Here is a 23,368-nt window from a genome sequence, read left to right as displayed (position 1 = left end):
TGGAGCAGACGAATACATGCAAAGGTTGTACCTTGGGTAAATATGGAAAATCTTCCTTTCCAGATTGAGACAGTAGAGCTGGAGCAATCTTGGAGCGAGTTCACACAGATGTTTATGGACCATTCTCTGCAGCCTCCACCACTAAACAAAGGTACTATGTTATTTTTATTGATGATTTTTCTTGTAGATGTTGGATCTATTTTATGCAAAAGAAGGATCAGACCTTCTTAAGGTTTTGTGAGTTTAAAGCCTTGGCAGAGAAAGAATCTAGAAAGAAAATAAAATTCTTGTGTAGAAACAATGGTAGAGATTATGTCTCTCAACAGTTTAATGACTTCTGCGTTACAGAAGGAATTAAATGGGAGTTGATGGCACCCCATAACCCACAACAGAATGGGGTGGCTGAAAGGAAGAATAGATCAATTGTGGGAGCAGCTTGAGTGATGTTGCATGACCAAAGTCTGCCACTGCATTTGTGTGCTGAGGCATGCAATACAGCTGTATACTTGCAAAACAGAAGCCCGCATTGTATACTAGGATTGAAGACACCTATGGAGGCCTTTTTCAGGAAGTGACCAGATGTGAGACTTCCAAATATTTGGATCATCAATTTATTTTCATGTGACCAAAGTTGCTCAGAAGAAGCTAGATCCAACATCTGAGTTGGGAATACTTGTGGGGTACATGGATACACCCCACAACTATCGGGTGTTCCTTCCTACCAATCAGAGGACATTGGTATGCAAAGATTTGAAGTTCGATGAGAAAAAAGCCTTGCAAGTATCACTTGAGAGGGAGCTCAAGTTGCATGCAAAGGAAGAACTTTCAGTTCCTAAGGAGGAGCCTCAGATTGATGCAAAGCAGCCACATGCAGAGGATCTGGGAGTGGAGACACCCACTCATGCTGAGTCTTCCAGAGATTGGAGGAAATGCTCAAGGGAAGCTGACAGGTTGATTTTGAATGCATGGGAGAATGTGGGACAACCATCTTCTCAGCGCAGATAGAGGAGGTCACCCGAGCGGTACACTGGTTACATGGCCCTGGTAGGCGAATGTGTAGAGCCTGAGCCTTCTTCATTCAAGGAGGTAGTGCAACAACCAGTCTAGGTTGATGCAATGGTGGAAGAGTGTGACTCCATCATCCGAAACTATGTTTAGGATGTTGTCCCAAGACCTCAGGACAAGTCAGTGGTGAGTTCCATATGGTTTTACAAGGTAAAGCAGGCAATTGATGGTAGTGTTGAGAAACATAAGGCAAGGTTTGTTGCCCGTGGTTTCTCATAGGTCGAGGGGATTGACTACGATGAGACCTTTGCTCCTGTATTAAGGTACTCATCTATCAGATTGATGTTGGCACTATCAGCTCAGATGGGTTGGAAGATCCATCAGATGGACGTGAAGACAACATTCCTTAATGGGAAGATTGAGGAGGAGGTGTAAATTGTGTAGTGAGAAGGTTTCGAGAGCTTCGATCATGAGTCGCATGTGTGCCGACTCAAGAGGGCTTTGTATGGGCTGAAGTAAGCACCACGTGCTTAGTACACCAGGATCGACAACTATTTCACCAGGTTGGGCTTCACCAAGAGTGAGGCAGATGCGAACCTTTACCACATCATGGTAGAAGGTAAGCCATTGATCATTTTTCTTTATGTCGATGATCTGATTTTGATAGGTGATAATCAGCTGATCCAGTCTTGCAAGGAGGACCTTGCAAGAGAGTTTGAAATGAAAGACATGGGTCTTATGCACTACTTTCTAGGCATGGAGGTGTGGCAAAAAGATGGGGAAGTTTTTGTGTCTCAAGGCAAGTATGCCAATGAGATACTCAGGTAGTTCCACATGGAGAAGTGCAAGCCCATGAAGACTCCTCTAGCTGGGAACTGGAGGAAGGAGGATGCTACTTCAGGTGAGGTAGCAGCTACTATTGTTTATTGCAGCTTGTGGATTCACTTATGTATCTGTTGAACACATGACCAGACTTATGCTTTGCAGTGAACCAGCTGAGTCAAGCTATGGTTCAGCCTACCAAGTTGTTTTGGAAGGCAACGAAGCATGTGTTGAGATACCTCAGAGGCATATCTCAATATGGATTGTGGTATAGACGAACAAAGAGAGTGAAGCTTCAAGGCTTCATAGATGTGGATTGGGCAAGGATTCCATCAGACCAGAAGATCACTTCTGGAGGAATCTTTAACCTTGGTTCAACTACAGTTTCCTGGTACAACAGGAAATAGAGATCAGTTTCACTTAGCTCAGTAGAGGCCGAATACATGGTTGCTAGTCAGGCTGCATGTGAGGCCATTTGGATGCAGAAGATTCTAGTGGGATTATTTGGTCAGAAGATGGATCCAACTGTGATCTACTGCGATAATCAGAGTTGTATCAAACTCTCTAAGAATCTAGTTTTTCATGATAGGTCCAAACACATTGATATCCGATATCACCATCTTCGAGACTATTTGGTCAAGAGTATCATGTTGTTGTTGTATGTTTCGACTGAGGAACAAGATGCAGATATTTTAACCAAGGCATTGTCAAAATGCAAGTCCCACAGAGACAAGATTGGGGTTACTTATAATCCCTTTGTTGTTGAGAGGGAGTGTTTAAAATAGCAACAAGAAATGTTAAATATAGAAGTGGTAAAAATAGCACTGCCATAAATAGCATTTCGGGATACCTTCCTATTTTAGTTAGTCCCTGAACTAAAATAGAGAAGTAAAATTCGAATTTTTTCTTAGAAGTTGTTTGATTAATAATTAATTAATTCATCTTGAGTTAATTAGTTGGAGAAAATCAAACATGAAGTCTGTGTAAGGACATGCAACAGTTATCCCATTGATTGAGGAATTTATCCCTTAGTTAAAGAGATAAGGATGAGTTGTAATTTGAGTTGTAATTAGTTAGCTTAGTTAACTGAGTTAAGTCAGTTAGATTAGTTCAAATAGTTTGTTGAAATAATTCTGAGTTCAGTTAGTTAATGCATGCATGCATGTAACTGTTGCACTTCAGATAACAAAATATTCTCTCATAAATAACTCATGCATGTCAGTTCAGACAGAGACCCAATTGAGATCAGATGATGGGACAATGTACTATCAGTTGCAGGAATATTCCTTGGAGGATATCCCTTTCATGGAGAAGGAATTCATTCCTTTGAGATTGCACAGTTACTTTTGGGTTTGGTGAGTGTGTGATGAGGCCAATTCACACAAGTGGCAGCATTGGACCCCAAGAGAAACTACACAAGGAAATAGGAGGCTTGGAGGGCTGAGGGAAGGCATATCTTGTGTCTATTCAATATGTGAGTTGTATTGTTCGATTGTACTGGGAGTAGGATAGCTTGTGAGCTGATTCTTTGTGTAATCTAAACATATCTCTACTTGTATGATAATACAGAGATCGTGGTTTTTAGCTGATGCTTTCCCCAAAGTATTTTTTTTTGTTCATGTGTGATTGATTTCTCATTCTCAGTTATATTTGTTCTAGTTGATCTTGCTCATATTCGATTAAGCTTCCGCAAGTTTGTTGTAGAAGTAGATCTTGTATTTTTCTTTAGTATATTGCATAATCTATTGATCTACAGTGAAATTTCTACAGATCCCTATGAATAAATGTTGTCTTCAAATCCATCTATTCTGTAACCTCAAAATCAAAATAAAAAACAACAAATAAAAGTAATCTAATTGAAGCTAACTTGGAAACAAGAGAAAAAATATCAACGAAATCAATTCTCGATACCTAGGAATAACTTTTTTCTACTAGTCAAGCTTTGTGTTTCTCCACCTTGCCTTCTACATTCATCTTCTACTTGAACACCCATTTTCTGCCAATGGGTTTCCTTCCAGCTGGAAACTCCACCAGATCCCAAGCCTCGTTTTTGTCCAAATATGCCATTTCATCAACCATAGCCTCTTTCTAGAGTTTTCCATACTCTAACTCCACTGCCTCCCTGACAGTTATGGGATCAGCATTAGTAATAGATAAAGCAAAATTTGAATATAAAGAAGATGGAATATACCTTTTTGGTTGCCTTCTCTCTTGAAATGATCTTCTCAAAGCTAGAGTTTGTGGCTCTTCATCTTCCGATTCTTGTTCTTCTGTAGAGTTTGATTCTTCCTCCTTTAGATCAAAATCTGTCTTCTCAGGTTCATTTAGTAGGACTTCATGTTTAATAACATCTTTCACCTATCTAAACACCACATCTCAGTTGTACACAACCTTCCTTGTTTCTGGGTTCCAAATCTTATAACCTTTTAAACCATCGTTATACCCAATAAAGATGCACCTTTCATATTTACTATCCAACTTGGTCCTTTTCTCCTTTGGAACATGTACATATGTATGCATCATAGCCAAATACCCCCATATGTGAAAGAGAGGGTTTCTTACTAGTCCATACCTCATGTGGAGTCTTATCCTCCAACGCTGGTGAAGGTGATCTGTTAACCAGGTAACATGCAGTCTCCACTACCTCTTCCTAGAATTCTTGTCCTAACTCGACACCACTGAGCATACTTATTTCCCTTTCCATCAACATCCCTGTTATGTAGGATTTATGATTTTGAACAAAAGTATCTCCCTTAGGTTTAGTGGCTAACCTAGAACACTGGAGAGACAAGGAACCCATTTCTTTCCTTAAACTAAGTAGATGACGAAATGAATCCTACCTGGAATCCATTGCACACTTTTCTTCTTCTTTAGCTTGAATGCTCCAATTCCAGCTTTGATTTCCAAAATTAGAAACCGCACAGTTAGATAACACAAGCCAAGAAACTACAAGACCTATGCAGTATCATCTAAATATTGTATTCAATAGATCAACATGGTATTGAAATACATGAAATAACATCACAGATAGCAAAATAGAGAATTATTTGCATTAATATAAATGTATGGAGTTACAACCATAAATAGATGTTGATCTTGTAGAATAGATCCTCCAAGATGACTTGCCCTTTCTTTGTTACAATGTGCACCTCCAATCACCCTAAATGCATGAAATGAAACCTCTTACAATATCAACATAAGGGTAGAATCACTCTCCAAAAGCCAACCCCTTTATTATGGAAGGTTGTAAATATATAGAGGAGTGGGGTAAGTTGGGATTTCTTATCTAATTACCAACCTAAGGTTTTAGATCCACCTTTGATGGGAGGATGGTATCAAAGCATAAGGGATGGAAACTCAAAAGTAGGATAGGATAGGATCTAAATGTTTTATCTAAGGTAAATTTTTGTGACAAATTCTAGAAGCTTCTGGAAGAAGAATCTTCTTGAATTCCTCTCTTTTTCCAAAATTTCTAGAACCAGTGCATGTGCAAAGGGGAGAAACCTATAAGTGATAAATGCAGGCCACAATTGATCCAGGTGGATGTTGGTGGCCACCCACCTATCCCATTTGGACCCCCACAATTGTCTCTTTCAGTTTTTCTGTTTCCTTAATTATAGCATAGTTTACTATTTTTAGCAGTTTTTTGGGTCCTAAACTTCTGGAGCCGTTTTGAGGCCCTAAACGGCGATTTCTTGGAAATCCACCACCAGCAATTTTTCTGACTAAAAATCGTCTTTTCCGTCGTAGTCCTCGAAGATATCTTTCCAATGGGCTATCATGCGCGTCAAACGGAGATAGTACGACCAATTCGCGACCCCGGGAAGTTGATGTACCAACTTACCCAAAAACGGGGCCCACAATTTGGCGTTTCATCTTCTAGGGTTAGGTTTTGGAATGTGAAGGGTTTTCCATTGTTTCTCAACAATAAATAGGCCCTCGAGCCTCATTGTAACACAGTTCAAAACAGTTCAGAGGCATGTAGCTGACACATCTCTTCTTAGAGATAAGCTACCATCGCCCTAGCTGGGTTATTTCTATTTGTAAGCATATTTCAGTATTCTCCATTAATGAAATGAAGTATTATTTCCATTGCATCTCTATTTTTATGGTTATCACATATCTGTATTTAGGTTATCTCTGTAATCTATTGCGTTCCTGCTTAAATCCGGATCAGTGGTATCAGAGTGGTCTGCTTTTTCTCTGTTTTTCTTTGCATGTCCCCAACGAGGTCGGGATATAAGGAGTTAGGGCTTGAATTGGTCGAACCTTTGCAAGACCAGCCTCGCAAATCTCGACGACCTCCCATGGCGGATGAGAAGAAAGATGAGGGGGTAGGAGATCCTATCAGAATCTTGCTCGAAGAAGCCCTCAAGCGGCAAAGGAACGCGATGATGGATAGCTTTGCGCAGATCCTTCAACGGCTATCCAGAGGCGACGCATCAGCTTCCAACAGCTACTCTGGAAATGCCACACCGTTTAAGGTACAAGTTAATTTTGAAATCCCCATCTTCGAGGGTCAAATAGACGCAGATGCCGTAGATAAATGGTTAAATCTGCTAGATGGGTATTTTTCTGTTCATGAATTTTCAAGTCGGGAAAAGATTGTTTTCACTCTTCTCAAAGCAGCCTCCCACGTCAAGGACTGGTGGGAAACATATTGCGAGCAGAAGGGTGAAATTACAGGCTCACTGTTTTCAGCTGCCCCCAGTTGGAATGACTTCTGAGACGCCATCAAGGAGCAGTACTACCCTGTCAAAAGCTATGAGGACAAATACATCAAATGGACCACACTGCGGCAGGGAGGAGACCAAGATGTGCCGGAGTTCACAAACATTTTTCATACCCTTCGAACACAACTGGGTATCAAAGATTCTGAGCTACATCTGGTACTCAAATACCGCGGCTGCCTACATAGATACATCCAAGAAGAGATGGAGTTCTTGAACATCTCCTCACTCGGCACAGCATACCGATACGCTGTCAAAATCGAGCAAAAGTTCAAACAGAAGAAGCGAGACTTTGGATCTGTAAATCCAAAGCCCAAAGGACAAAGCCAAGGTGGGGTGACCCAAGACAACCCGTCGAAGCCGCAAGAAAATAACAACACCACGAAGCTGAAGAAGGACACAAGAAAGTGGTGTGAGTTCCACAAGAGTCCCACTCATAACACAAGTGAGTGTCGGACCAAGCAGTTGCTAGTGGCTGAGTTGAAGGCTTCCGAATCAGATGCATGTTCTGACTCTGAGTCAGAACCCGACAAGGGGAATGACAAAGGGAAGCAGATCATTGATGTGGATCCCAGCGCCACTGTTGCTACTTCCAAGATCTAGAAAAATGAGCCCGAAGATCCAGAGGAGGGGGAACGTCTTTTCCACTCACATATTTGGGTGAAGGGTTCGCCGTTGCAATTCATTGTCGACAGTGGCAGCCAAAAGAACCTCATTTTAGCAGAGGTCATGAAGCGGTTGGGCCTACCAATTACACCACACCCACAGCCGTACAGTATCGGTTGGCTTCACGAAGGACGAGATCTCAAAGTTCGCCAGCAGTGCCGCCTTCCCTACAGCATCAAGCCCTTCACAGATGAGGTATTGTGTGATGTTACACCTCTGGATGTTTGTGATGTACTATTAGGCCAGCCATACTTGTAGAGGCGACATGCTGTGTATGAGTCAAGGCATCGCGCTGTCATCATTTCTTTAGATAATTCAATATACAGGATACCAGAGGTAGCCCCACCTACCGCCACCTCTTTGATCACTGCTAAGAAAGGCAGCAAGCTCATCTCACAGACTAGGAAATTTATTTTCTGTCTGGTTCGCTCCCAAAGTAAGGGGAAGATCGTTGCTACATCCATGACCCCCGCGAAGGGTTCCTCCACACAGCAGTAGCAACAGAAGGATACAGTCCTGACAGAACACAGGAACAACTTCTCCTTACCCAGAGGGGTACCACACAAGTTTCAGGTGGGCGACAAAGTTTGGTTACATTTGCAGAGGGAGCGCCTTACCAGAACCCATCAGAAACTCCGACCACTTCGACATGGTCCTTACATCAATAACAAGGCTACAGGAAACAATGCTTTGAAGCACAACATTCCTCCATTCCTTCGCTTGCACCGAGTGTTCAATGTGGACCATCGCCGACCATGCTCCCCACCATTTCTGGACACATCAGAGATTGCAGAACAGCTCACCAGAGACCCAGCTCAGCAGAAGCTTCCTCATCTCAAGGAGGAACTCAATGCAATGGGGACCATTGCTTCCTAAGGGGGGAGGAATGATCCAGGTGGATGTTGGTGGCCACCCACCTATCCCATTTGGACCCTGACAACTGTCTCTTTCATTTTTTCTGTTTCCTTAATTATAGCACGGTTTACTATTTTTAGCAGTTTTTGGGTCCTAAACTTCCGGAGCCATTTTGAGGCCCTAAACGATGTTTTTTGGGAAATCCACCTTCAGCAATTTTTTTGACTAAAAATCGTCTTTTCCGTCATATTCATCAGAGAGATATTTCCAACGGGCTATCATGCGCGTCAAACGGAGATAGTACGACCAATTCGCGACCCCGGGAAGTTGATGTACCAACTTACCCAAAAACGGGGCCCACAATTTGGCGTTTCATCTTCTAGGTTAGGTTTTGGAATGTGAAGGGTTTTCCATTGTTTCTCAACAACAAATAGGCCCTCGAGCCTCATTGTAACACAGTTCGAAACAGTTGAGAGGCATGTAGCCGACACATCTCTTCTCAGAGATAAGCTACCATCACCCTAGCTGGGTTATTTCTATTTGTAAGCATATTTAAGTATTCTCCATTAATGAAATGAAGTATTATTTCCGCTGCATCTCTATTTTTATGGTTATCACATCTCTGTATTTATGGTTATCTCTGTAATCTGTTGCATTCCTGCTTAAATCCGGATCCGTGGTATCAGAGCGGTCTGCCTTTTCTCTGTTTTTCTTTGCATGTCCCCAACGAGGTTGGGATATAAGGAGTTAGGGCTTGAATTGGTCAAACCTTTGCAAGACCAACCTTGCAAATTTCGACGGCCTCCCATGGCGGATGAGAAGAAAGACGAGGGGGTAGGAGATCCTATCAGAATCTTGCTCGAAGAAGCCCTCGAGCGGCAAAGGAACACGATGATGGATAGCTTTGCGCAGATCCTTTAGCGGCTACCCAGAGGCAACGCATCAGCTTCCAACAGCTACTCTGGAAACGCCACACCGTTTAAGGTACAAGTTAATTTTGAAATCCCCATATTCGAGGGTCAAATAGACGCAGATGCCGTAGATAAATGGTTAAATCTGCTAGATGGGTATTTTTCTGTTCATGAATTTTCAAGTCAGGAAAATATTGTTTTCGCTCTTCTCAAAGCAGCCGCCCATGTCAAGGACTGGTGGGAAACATACTGCGAGTAGAAGGGTGAAAGTACAGGCTCACTGTTTTCAGCTGCCCCCACTTGGAATGACTTCTGTGACGCCATCAAGGAGCAGTACTACCCTATCAAAAGCTATGAGGACAAATACATCAAATGGACCACACTGCGGCAGGGACGAGACCAAGATGTGCCGAAATTCACAAACATTTTTCATACCCTTCGAACACAATTGGGTATCAAAGATTCTGAGTTGCATCTAGTACTCAAATACCATGGTTGCTTACACAGATACATCCAGGAAGAGATGGAGTTCTTGAACATCTCCTCACTCGGCACAGCATACCGATACGCTGTCAAAATCGAGCAAAAGTTCAAACAGAAGAAGCGAGACTTTGGATCTGTAAATCCAAAGCCCAAAGGACAAAGCCAAGGCGGGGTGACCCAAGACAACCCGTCGAAGCCGCAAGAAAATAATAACACCACGAAACCGAAGAAGGACACAGGAAAGTGGTGTGAGTTCCACAAGAGTCCCACTCATAACACAAGTGAGTGTCGGACCAAGCAGTCGCTGGTGGCTGAGTTGAAGGCTTCCGAATCAGATGCATGTTCCGACTCTGAGTCAGAACCCGACAAGGGGAATGACAAAGGGAAGCAGATCATTGATGCGGATCCCAGCGCCATTGTTGCTACTGCCAAGATCCAGAAAAATGAGCCTGAAGATCCAGAGGAGGGGGAACGTCTTTTCCACTCACAGATGTGGGTGAAGGGTTCGCCGTTGCAATTCATTGTCGACAGTGGCAGCCAAAAGAACCTCATTTCAGTAGAGGTCGTGAAGCGGTTGGGCCTACCAACTACACCACACCCACAGCCATACAGTATCGGTTGGCTTCACGAAGGACAAGATCTCAAAGTTCGCCAGCAGTGTCGCCTTCCCTACAACATCAAGCCCTTCACAGATGAGGTATTGTGTGATGTTACACCTCTGGATGTTTGTGATGTACTATTAGGCCAGCATACTTGTGGAGGCGACATGCTGTGTATGAGTCAAGGCCTCGCGCTGTCATCATTTCTTTGGATAATTCATTATACAGGATACCAGAGGTAGCCCCACCTACCGCCACCTCTTTGATCACTGCTAAGAAAGGCAGCAAGCTCATCTCACAGACTAGGAAATTTATTTTCTGTCTGGTTCGCTACCAAAGTAAGGGGAAGATCGTTGCTACATCCATGACCCCCGCGAAGGGTTCCTCCACACAGCAGCAACAACAGAGGGATACAGTCGTGACAAAACACAAGAACAACTTCTCCTTACCCAGAGGGGTACCACACAAGTTTCAGGTGGGCGACAAAGTTTGGTTACATTTGCAGAGGGAGCGCCTTACCAGAACCCATCAGAAACTCCGACCACTTCGACATGGTCCTTACACCAATAACAAGGCTACGGGAAACAATGCTTTGAAGCACAACATTCCTCCATTCCTTCGCTTGCACCGAGTGTTCAATGTGGACCATCACCAACCATGCTCCCCACCATTTCTGGACACATCAGAGATTGCAGAACAGCTCACCAGAGACCTAGCTCAGCAGAAGCTTCCTCATCTCAAGGAGGAACTCAACGCAATGGGGACCATTGCTTCCTAAGGGGGGAGGAATGATCCAGGTGGATGTTGGTGGCCACCCACCTATCCCATTTGGACCCCCACAACTGTCTCTTTCAGTTTTTCTGTTTCCTTAATTATAGCACAGTTTACTATTTTTAGCAGTTTTTCGGGTCCTAAACTTCCGAAGCCGTTTTGAGGCCCTAAACGATGTTTTTTGGGAAATCCACCACCAATAACTTTTCTTGCTAAAAATCGTCTTTTCCGTCGTAGTCCTTGGAGATATCTTTCCAACGAGCTATCATGCGCGTCAAACGGAGATAGTACGACCAATTCGCGACCCCGGGAAGTTGATGTACCAACTTACCCAAAAACGGGGCCCACAATTTGGCGTTTTATCTTCTAGGGTTAGGTTTTGGAATGTGAAAGGTTTTCCATTGTTTCTCAACAATAAATAGGCCCTCGAGCCTCATTGTAACATAGTTCGAAATAGTTCAGAGGCATGTAGCCGACACATCTCTTCTTAGAGATAAGCTACCATCGCCCTAGCTGGGTTATTTCTATTTGTAAGCATATTTCAGTATTCTCCATTAATGAAATGAAGTATTATTTCCGCTGCATCTCTATTTTTATGGTTATCACATCTCTGTACTTATGGTTATCTCTGTAATCTGTTGCGTTCCTGCTTAAATCCGGATCAACAATGTAGAAACTTGAAGGTGAACATTGTCCAACAACAGGCTAGGATGCATTGGTCCTAAAACTGGCTCAGATGATGCAATTTTAGGTAGAAACTATGGGGAATGAAAGAGGCATGCTTAGGGATTTGTACAAGATGATCACAAGGGGGAATAAGATGTTGAATGATCCCATTAGGAAATCATGATCAAGAATAATCGACGAGCTTAAACTGTTACAATAAATTTTCATCGTGACATCTTTGTTGTTGAGGGAGGCATACCCATACTCAGCACATAAGCTAACATAACGTGTACAACGACTAAAAGATAGAAGACCTCGGATCTAGTTTCATCCATCTGGGCTGCAATTTTAGGAGTTATACAAAGATCACAATGTATGACGACCATGATCATACATACAATCATCCAGTCATGGGTTCACCAGTATTCATTTGTGGATGCTGGTGGGTCTTAGATGATGCAATTTTAGGGAGAAACTATGGGGAATGAAAGAGGCATGCTTAGGTATTTGTACAAGATGATCACAAGGGGGAATAAGATGTTGACTGGTCCCATTAGGAACTCATGATCAAGAACAATCGACGAGCTTAACCTGTTACAATAAATTTTCATCATGACATCTTTGTTGTTGAGGGAGGCATACCCATACTCAGCACATAAGCTAACATAACATGTAAAATGACTAAAAGATGCATCCACAAATGAATACTGGTGGACCCATGACTGGATGATTGTATGTATGATCATGGTCGTCATACATTGTGATCTTTGTATAACTCCTGAAATTGCAGCCCGGATGGATGAAACTAGATCCGGGGTCTTCTATCTCCTTCACATGACGAACCAACGTACGAGTCTAACCGTGTGAATCAATAGGTTGAGGTTGAACATGGTATACAAAATTTGATTACCGGTCAATGATGTAAGTCATTAACAGATGTGATAGAAACCATTGATGATGTTAATGGCTCTTAAGCTACTATAGTACAATATGTATGGTGTGAATAAATGAGTTGATGTCAAACACAACACAAAGTCTTTTGGTTGAAGGCCATTGATGTAAACATGTCTTCGAGAGTGGGGAAACTATCCATTGATGTATGCAAGAACCAAGGTATCAAAGGTTTGTTTCTAAGTTAACTTCCTGGATAATGTTTTGACCCGTTGCAAGAGGGCCTTGATGTATCCCCCATCAATGACACAAAATGGGTATCATGATTGAGACAAAATGAAGTTGATATGGAACTGGATCAGGAAGGGCTTAAGATTATTGTAACAGATATTAATTGAATGCTTCCCTTAAACACACTGACGAAACTGAATGGAGTTGGAAGCATTGACCCAAAACCGAAATGGAGTCTCTGAAAAGGGTATGATAACCAAAATACAAGTATATTACCCAACCCAACAACCATGAAGATGAAGTGGAAGAGTGTCATGTTCAAGAGTAACTCGCTGCCATTAGAAAATGGAATACCTTGTTTTCCCAATTTCCCCAACCATACTGGTCAGTACCTCTTTGTTTTTTAACAAGCCTGAGGGGGATAACATATGCTTAATTTCACCCTTCGGATGAATCCCTTCGAGTATTTTTAATGAACCCTGAGAAGGTGAGGTTCGACCTTGTCATCTTCAACAAGTCCAACAAAGGTAAAAATTGACCTCTTTTTCATGTTTAGAGAGTTTGAAAAAGAGGCGAAAAAAAAACTCCAAATGTCCCTTTTTGTATATAATCTCTTAAGCCCAAAAAGGTAGAAAACAATACTCAAGAGAACCTCTTAGCTATGTTCAACTAAGGTGTTCCTTTTTCGTAGATAGTTTATCTCAGTTTGGAAAAGGGTTAAACTTATATTGAGTAGACATCTTTTCATTTACTCTTACGATTTCAAAAAGACAAGTGCTCGATGATATTTTCATATTTTGGGAGTGCCAAAAGAGATGAAAGAGGACTCCAAGGGGTTCCTTTTTCATAGGTTTACAAAGCCCAAAAAAGAGATAAAAGTATACTCCTTGGTCAAAATAACATGTTTAAATCATGATAAAAGTCTATTAACAGTGGTCGACCTTCCCAAAAACATCACAAAAAGGGTTAAACATACTTGTGTCATAGTAACAATGAAGCACATCTAGTTCAAAACATTAAATATGAATAAAATAATGTGAGAAATGACCATAAATACTCAAAACGACTATTCATTTTCACCATTTCACGTTTACCTTCAATAGTGAGAATTCTAAGATATTTTTGCCCTCGATCTTCTTTAGTTGATTGCAGCCAATTCAGTGGAACATTTTTAGTACCATCTCTTCCAAGTAGGAGCTAAAACCCTTCTATTTCATTTCACGGTCCATTTTTTTTATTTCTTGCAATTTTTTTGAGGTTTTGAGAGCCTTGGGGTTCAAAGAACATGCCATAGAACCAACACACCCCCCAGAATCAAAATATGCATTGCACCTAGGTAGAAAGTCACTCATGGGAGAGGTGAAATGCTCTGTCATGCACTACTGGGGTGCGTTGGATGCAAAATTCTAAGTTGTTTATCAATTTTCCCACCCTTTTGTCAAATTTTGCATGAAAAGGAGCCTAATGAATCTCTTGTTTATGTTTCAGACAGTCATTTGGAGAGAAAGAGAACATGATGAACATGATTTAAATGCAGCAAATGATCCTACTACCATCCAGGCATTGAAAAATTGTTGATGGCTAAAATTGTAGTATTTGTAACTGAACGAGAGAAGAAGGTGTAGGCAAGTCAACGATTGCTTGTACTTTCATAGGATCAATACGAATTCCTTGTTTTGAAATGACAAAACCCAAGAGTCGACCAGAACTGACCTAGAACACACATTTGTGTGGGTTAATTCAAATGTTATAATGTCTACAACGGAGGAAAATAACCCTCAAATGCATTGGGTGATCACCCTGATGTTTATAATGAGCAGGGAGATCATCCAGATAGGGTTGTATGATGTGTTTAATGTCATGAAAAGAGTAATCCATAGCACGTTTAGACATGGCCCTAATATTATTTAAACCAAATGGGAGCTTTCGATAAGGAAAAGTACCCCAGGGACAAATAAATGCAGTCTTAGGTTGGTATGTCAGGAGAATTTTGATTTGATTATAGCCTAATAATCCATCCATGAATGAGTAAATTTCACATTCGATGCAGTCATCAATGATCTGGTCAATAAAAGGGGTCATATAGTTTTCCTTTGGACACACATGATTCACATCTTGGTAATTGAAACATACTCAGATCATGGCCTGTTGTTATAGACATTTTTGTGCCTTACATCACTGAGCATGAAATTTCAATAATCAAGGGATCCAAAGTCCCTAAACATGTTGTTCCTACCCCTAGAGGAACAAGGCCAGCAAACCACAACACTTAACAAAAGTTCTCCACCTGAAAACACTCAAAAACAAGGCAATTCTGGATCATGTCAACTGCTCCACTGAGCATCTGCGCTGAATGTCAACTGCTCCACTGTCTACCTGCGTTGAATGTCAACTGCAAAGAAGGCTACCCGCGCTGGGCGAGTTTGGACATGTGGCAGAGTCATTCCTCAAGGTGTCAATGCCCAGGAAGCTTCCAAAATGACACTTGGATCAGGGAATTCGACTGGTGATGAGTAAGAGGTTCCAAATCTCCAAGTGGAAAAGAATCTCCAAGTGGACTCAAGAACTGAAGTGGGAGAGGACACTAGTCAGCTTCATGCCAGCCTCAAGCTGACTCATCCTTTCTCCAAAACTCCTATATATAGATCTCTCTCATGAGGTCTAGGGAGGCTGGAATTTAGTATTTGCAAAGAATTGCTGTTGGTTTGTGGCTAGAAATATTGGGTGTGTTATGCTTTGAAAGGAGCTGAAGAAGGAAGTCCATTCTGCTGGGAAGGAGATGCTGGGTTGGAGCCCTATGGGTTGTATCTCTTCCTGAACACTGTTACTTTCAATAAAGCTATCTTGATTCTTTCCTATATGCTGATGTATTTTGTGTAATTGCATTAGTATATTTGATTTACTTCTAATCCTAAATCATTTATGAATATGTATATTTGCCTTTGTATTGTGTTCTTCTCTTGTTGCAAGTAGCTGCTCTCTTGTCACAGGTAGCTGTTCTCTTGTGATCTCGTGGGATTCAAGTAGCTGTTCTCTTGATCGAGCGAGGAGGCAAGTAGCTGTGGACACACAAAGAGAAGAGGATCTAGTTCGAGGGACAACCGGAAGATAACGGTAAGTCTGCCGATCTCCTCTCTTTCATATTTCATAAAGGAAGAAGTCATGATAGCTGTATTCGTTTGTTGCTAAGGCGCTGTCACACCTTAGGTGGATAGGATCGTCCTAAATAGGCATTTTTCCCCACAACAAATTGGCGACTCCGCTGGGGACGAACTTGTTTATTCATTTCATTTGTGTTTCCGTCATTTGTTTACTTCATAGACTTGACAGCAACTTTGAACTGCAAAGTAAAAAGTTGCTGCTTTGATCCAGTATGTTGGACTTGTCTATGATCTAAACTAGATCCACAAACGATTTGATTGATCCTTGTGATAGTCTTTAGTACCCTATCAAAGCATCCCTCTGTTTATACCTTGCTTGTGTTTCTGATTTGGCCTGAAACAGTGTATTTTTGAGCATTTTGTGACCCAGAAACCAAGAGAAACGAGAGTTTCTCTCTTCATTGCAGGCACTGTGAAGGCAGTCTGCATTTCAACGCAGGTCCCGAAGGGGCTACCTGCGCTGAATGTCAAACTGACAGTGTTCTACCTGCGCTGAACCAGTGTGGCCTTGTGCAGCTGGGGTTCTTTGTCCTTTATTGCCCTGTTTTGATCTCTGTTTTTGCAGCCTTTAACCAAGTATAGGTGCTGGTCTGATAACCCTTTTCTTTGCCTGAATTCCGCCTCAATTTTTGTACAAAAAGATTGTGAATGTTTTTATGTGTTTGTGGCGTCATTTACAGTCTTCCTTTGCATGAGTAAAGTAGTCTTTCTGTAGCCTTTGTTTCAGATCTGATTGAGATTGATCTTAGAAGAGAGTTCATTGGCTGTTTGTTCAGATTGACCACAGTTTTGCTTTTGCTTATTGGTTTGAGTTTGTTCTTTTCAAAGTATCAGAAACAAGTCTTTATTTTGAAAATCACAAAGTGATTGTAATCTCTTCTACCCTTGTTGATTTCGAAGAAAGAGAACTTGTTTGTTTTGATCATTGTAAAAGCAAATTCAAAATTGTGCAAAAAGCTTTGTTTGTAGGCATTTATACTAAGAAAGTGAAAACAAACACCTGCATTGTGCATTTTTCATTTGATAAGTTTGCATGTTGGATTTAGGGGAAGTGCATTAGAGTGTGCTGATTGCTCTTTGAGAAAAGATAGTCGCTATATTTTCCCTTAGTAGCTAGGATTTTCAAAGTTGAAAGATTGTAAAGCTTGCTTATCATCTTAGACTGCATTTAGGAAGTTGTATCATACATCTCGTGGTGAACCTTGAAAGGCAAACTTTAAAAAGATCAACCTAAAATAAACTGAATGAACCTAACAACGCTTTGTAATATAACGCACAACATAGAGGTCTAGGCTAGAGACGTGTTCCGGCGTCGTTAAACATAGTGATTGTCGATCTCGAAGAAGGTGGGTGATTCCTCCTGAGAGTCGGTGGCACTAATACGGATTGTGCTCCCACGTACCGTCGCGTATATATTGGGAGACTCCTATAGGCATATATCTTTTATCCTTAGGAAGCCATGTCGGCCGCCCTACTGATCGCAATGCAGTGAACACAGCATTCACGAAGATCGACCACCCGTACCGTAAAAAGTATTCTGTGGTTTTGCGAAAGGTTTGGCACACCCTCTGCCTAGATCTCCAGAGCAGTTTCTTTTGGCCTTTTTCAGACTCTATAACAGAAAAAGTCCATCCGAGCATTTGTCACTTCGGGCTCGTTAAAACATCAAAGGAGACTAGAGTCATCTTTAGCTTTTTCTCGACTCTTTAAAACTGAAAAAGCAAGTTGTGTCTAAAGCGTCGTTAACAATTTATTTTAAACGGAACAATCACCCTTTAATCCTGCGTTGATCTTTAGGTCGAAAAGATGGAGCACACCAACCAAGGAGTTCCCTGGGGTGGAAATCCTAGTCCCTTCTCCTCTTGGGGAGATGTTGGTGCGCCCCACATGGCCACATTGTCACTTCCAGGATTGACAATTGGCTTACCAGTTTGGCTCTTTTCGACCAATGTCGTTCAGAATACCACCACTCCTGAACAGTCGAGTCAACAGTTAGATCAGACAAGAGTTGCCTCCCAGCCTTCCACTTCATCTTCCTCCCCTCCTTCCTCTTCGCTTGACGGAACTGGTCGATCAAAAAATCGGGTTCCTAAGGAGAAGAAGGAGAAGAAGAAGAAAGAAAAGAAGAAGAAGGAGCCTAAGGCGACTGGGGGCAAACAATGTCATCTAACAAAAATCCACACACCGCACTTGTAAGGCCTAAATCGCCATGCATCATATGCAGGGGAGACCACTTCCATAGAGATTTTCCCTGTATCCCACGGATACTAAGAGACTGGTCCCCCCGTTTGCACAATTCGGGAGCATCGACCTCTGATAGCCATGTCGACTGCTCACCGTCAACTAGTGGGAGTGAAGCTCCAGGACAGAATGGGAAAGTTAAATTTCCCTGCAGACTGTGTGAAGGCGATCATGCCATCCACCGTTGTCCCTTCTTAGATGAGGCAAAAAGAGTTCTGGAAGATCGCCCGATTTTACGAGCGAATCTTTCTCCTGGATATCAAAGACTCCTGCCAAGTCCCTCACTAGTTGAGAATCCGGCTGAGCCACTTAGATGGTCAGCAGAAGCACCTGTCATTGAAGAAGAACCGTCTGGATCCATGCCTGACGAAAGTCAAAAGGTTGATATGGCAGTTGACCCGGTTTTGCCTTCAGAGGCTCCATCTTCGAATGACACCATCACAGAGGAGAATACGGACGACATCGTCCAAGTTCTCTTCATCAACACTGACTCTGATGATCAAGGGGGCAATGCCACCATTCCTTTGTCGCAGGAAGGAATTTCATCAGAGCGCTATCCGGCCGTATATTCGGTCCCACCACCAAGCAACCTGGTTGTATCCTTTGATTGGAATCAACTAGGCAGACCCCGATTGCCAGCCAGTGTGCCATTCAGAATTATTTGTCAAATATAAAGAATGGTAATGGCTGGCACCATCATTTATGAGGGGGCATCTGTGAGTATCCTTTCCTCTATTGCTTGGAGAGCACTTGGTTCGCCAGCACTCTTACCTGAGATGAGAAATCTATCAGGTTTTGATAAAGGAACCAGTCGACCTTTAGGGATCCTCCCCAATGTGCCCGTAACATTGAAAGGGAAGACCGTTCAAATGAATGTGATGGTCGTTCAAGGACCCTTGGATTATAACCTACTCCTTGGACGAGACTATATATATTGCATGGGAGATGTAGTCTCCTCACTCTTTAGAGTAATGTGTTTTCCGCATGAAGGAAGAATGGTCAAGCTCGTGGACCAACTTTCGTTTCCCGGATCACACATCGCAAATAGTCATGTGCCATCCCTAAATGGTCTATTCATGCAAGAAGTGTCTCAACCCACGGTCCGTCCTCCTGATGAGCGCGAGTAATCCGGGAGGATATGACCGGAACCCAGGGGGCATGCATCCTGGCCTGCTTCGGCAGGGAAACTTTTGGGTATAAGGTAGGTTTTCGCGGGAGAATATGACTAGTCCGTACCCCGTTCGTGATTGGAAGAGGGGTTGTTCTGGAATAAGATTCTCTTGTCAAAGTTATGTGAGAGGGCGGGGGTCGTCACTCACCTCTGTCTACTTCGGTAGGCATCACCGAGGAAGTGTTTTGTTTAACGAAACAATCTTTAGGTAACCTGAAAAAGGTAGGCCAAGGAAGTGTTTTATCTAACGAGACAATCTTTGGGTAACTAGAAAGAGGTAAGCCTCCCTCAATAACACAAATGTTTTGTCTTTGAGTAGTGTTCTTCTCTTGTCGCAAGTAGCTGCTCTCTTGTCGCAAGTAGCTGTTCTCTTGCGATCTTGCGAAAAATCTGTTGAAAGTTGGGCTGACGAGAAGACAAGTATCGTAGAGACCCGTTAAAATTAACGAGAAGACAAGTATCGTTAAAATTGGAATAGCAAGACGACAAGTAGCTGTGAACACCCAAAGAAAAGCAAAGGTGAGAAGGAGGAGGGGCAACCTTGAAATTGTATTTTATACCTGGGGGCATGCAAACCTTTTGGAGTGCAAGGAAAGAGCGGTTATTTATCTGTTTTTTAGGTTAGCCGTTTCCGAACTTGCATAAAGGAAGGAGAGTGAGCATAGCTTTGGTAAGGCGCAAGCTCTATAAAAAATGGGATCTTTCATGAGACACTCTTATCAAAAGACTGGGTAATCGAGCAGTTTTAGCATAAAGTCCATGCTCGTTAAAAAATAAATATAAGCAGTGAGCAATGTTTCCTCTAGTGTTTAAGCTCATTTTTAACTAAAAAATGAACCTATCCCAGTAAATAACCACTGTGATCGTAAATTTATCAACCATAAAAAGCCTTGGTCGTGTTTGCACGTGCCACCTCCATTTTCATTTGGCCGATCGTTCACCTCCATATGATTGTTTACCCATTTTGAGGAACAGCTGCGAAGAGTGATTTCACCTAGCTGTTATAGACATTTTTGTGCCTTACAGCATAGAGCATGAAATGTCGATAATCTAAGGGATCCAAAGTCCCTAAACATGTTGTTATTACCCTTAGAGGAACAAGGTCAGCAAACCACAGCACTGCAAATCAGTTCTCCACTGAAAAACACTCAGGTCAGTTTTGGATCAAAGCAGCTGCTCCACTAAGCATCTGCGCTGAATGTCAAAAGCTCTATGGTGTACCTGCGCTGCATAGCAAGTGCAACAAAGGCTACCTGCGCTGGGCGTACTTTGACATGTGGAGGAATCTTTTTCTCAATGTGCCAGTGCCCAGGAAGCTTCCAAAAAGACACTTGATCATAAGATTCGCCTAATGATGAGTTAAGAGCTTCTAAAACTCCCAGTGGAAGGTAGAAACTCCGAGTGAAGAACTGAAGAACAACTGGAGTTGAAGAGGACAACAAGTCACACATCAAGCTGACTTATCTTCACTCCAAAACTCTATATAAGGATCTCATCCCATGGGATCTGGAGGCCGGAATTTTGTGCAAAGAATTGCTGTTGGTTTACAATTGTGAGTATTGGGTGATTGCTTGAGGGAGGTGAAGAAGAGATTTCTCTCCGTCGGGAAGGTGATGCTGGATTGGACCTCTCATGGTTGTATCACCGCCTGAACCTTACTTCCATATATTAATAAAGCATTTGAGGTTCTTCTATTCGCATGTGTTTCAATGGTGTATTGTCTTACTTGCGTCTTTGATTTATGCTAATCCTTGAATCGATTATGAATGCATGCCTCTTGTAGTTTCCTTTTCTTGTCTTATTTGCAGGATCTCGTGTAGCTCGGCCCGCGAAAAGACTTGGATCTGGAAGCAAGCGGCAAACAAAGGAGATTGGATCGACCATTTGCGCAAGACATCGGTAAGTGGATCTCTTCCTTCTATCTCTTGCATGTCATAAAGAAGAAACTTTAGATAGCTTTGCTTTCAGCTGTTGCTAAGGAACTGTCACCCTTAGAGTGGGTTAGGGTCATTCCGAGTTGGATACTTTCCCTCACAACAGACTGGCGACTCCACTGGGGAATCGTGTCTTGTTGGTAGCTTGTGTTTCTTGCTATTCATTTCTTAAACAAAGGGAGTACCGAATCGAACTGCATTCGAGTCCTTCGAATGCAAAGTAGAGGGCAGCTACTCTAGCCCAGTGCTGGGCATGTTTATGATCTGAAGAGCTGATCCACAAGGACTCTTGGTAGCTCTTTGTGATAGTGTTCATCTTCCTTTAATCACCCTCTAGTGTATACTTGACTGATAGCCTCTGGTTTGGCCAAAAACCATTGATTTTTGAGCAAACTGTGACCCGGAATCTGAGAGAGACGAGAGTTGTCTCATCAGTGCAGCTGCAACAAAGTCTACCTGCACTGCAACGCAGGTCCCGAAGGGGCTACCTGCGCTGCATCTCAGATTGACAGTGCAGCACCTGCGCTGATCCAGTTTTGCCTTGTGCAACTGGGGTTCCCCACTGTCTGTTGCCCAGTTTTCAGTATTGTTTTGCAGCCTGTTGTCAACCTGTATACCCAGCTGAAACCACTTCTCTTTGCCTCCATTCCGCCTCAGTTGTATGAAGAAACCGTGATTGTTCTTATTGTATTTCTTGCTGTCATTCACAGTTTCCCATAGCGAAAGTGAACTAGTCTTGCTATGACCTCTTGGATCTAGACCTATGAGAAAGTGTCGTTGTGATTCTAAGAGTTAGTTTATTGCTGTTCATAGCTGCTTGAGCATTTGCTTTCGTTATATGGTTCGAATTTCAGTATTTCTTGTGTTGAAACGAGTGAATCTTAAGGTGTTCTTTTGATATTGGACAAAAACTTGTTTTCTTTCGCTTGAAATTGAATTCGAAATCATACAACAACTTTCTTTTTGTAATACATCAACATTAAGGAAGAAGAAAAGAAATAATTGCATTGTGCATGTGCATTTTGACAGTTTGCATGTCGATTTAGGAAAAGTGCATCAGTGTGTGCTCTATGATCTGTTTGAAAAGATGATGTCTTTCTTTTCCTTCAGTAGTTAAGGTTTTCATAAGTTGAAAGAATTGAAAAAGCTTGCTTATCATTCTTAGACTGCATTTAGGAGTTGTATCATACATCACGTGGTGATCCATAAAGGCAAACTACTAAGCAAGATCAACCTAAAAAGAACTGAATTTATCTAACAACGCTTTGAAACATAACGAAACACAGTAGAGGTCTAGGTAGAGACGTGAACCGGCGTCGTTAAACATAGTGACTGTCGATCTCTACGAAGGTGGGTGATTCCTCCTGAGGGACGATAGCACTAATACGGACTTGTGCCCCCGCGTACCGTCGCGTATATTGGGGGACCCCTATAGGAACAAAGCCTTTATCCATAGGAAGCAGTGTCGGCCGCCCTACTGATCGCGATGCAGTGAACACAGCATTCACGAAGATCGACCACTCGTACCGTAAAACGTATTCTGTGGTTTCGCGAAAAGTTTGGCACACCCTTTGCCTAGAACTCCAGAGTAGTTTCTTTTGGCCTTTTTCAAACTCTATAACTGAAAAAGTCCATCCGAGCATTTGTCACTTCGGGCTCGTTAATACATCGAAGGAGACTAGAGTCATCTTTAGCTTTTTCTCGACTCTTAAAAAGTGAAAAAGCAAGTTGTGTCTTAAAAAGCGTCTAAAATTAATTCAATTCGAAAACACATTTTACCCTGTGCATTGTTGGTTGATCAAGTAATCCGCAACCGTGGAAGAAAGTCAATCGATGAACCGTCGTTCGCGGAGGCGTACGAGTCAACCGTCTTTGTCTCCGGAATCGAAAACAACCCAGGCAAAGCGATCTCGTTCAACCGGTTCCAAATCTCCTGTCAAAGTTAGAACAAGTGTTCCGACGACATCTGAGGTTCCGGTTACTCCAAACATTTCTGGAAACCCTGCCCCTATTGAAGAAGTTCAACAGCCCCAGAAGGACAGTAACACTGATCCTAGTCTGAGAGAAAATACTTGTGTTACTGAATCGGTTCCATCAGTGATCGGTTCAGAGAGTCTTGCTCCTCAAACAACTGTCGCTGTCGAAACAACCCCTTCTTCGGCACCAGAAATATTCTACGGACCTGACGATCTTCCTCTCCCACCCGGTCTGATCGCAATAGAAGAAATTGT

This window comes from Pinus tabuliformis, chromosome J (genome assembly GCF_031772625.1).
Source record: "Pinus tabuliformis cultivar Carrire ecotype Pingquan chromosome J, CPIR1, whole genome shotgun sequence".
Classification (NCBI taxonomy): domain Eukaryota; kingdom Viridiplantae; phylum Streptophyta; class Pinopsida; order Pinales; family Pinaceae; genus Pinus; species Pinus tabuliformis.
The sequence above is the reverse complement of the archived record's forward strand: the minus strand, read 5'-3'. Positions refer to the sequence as shown.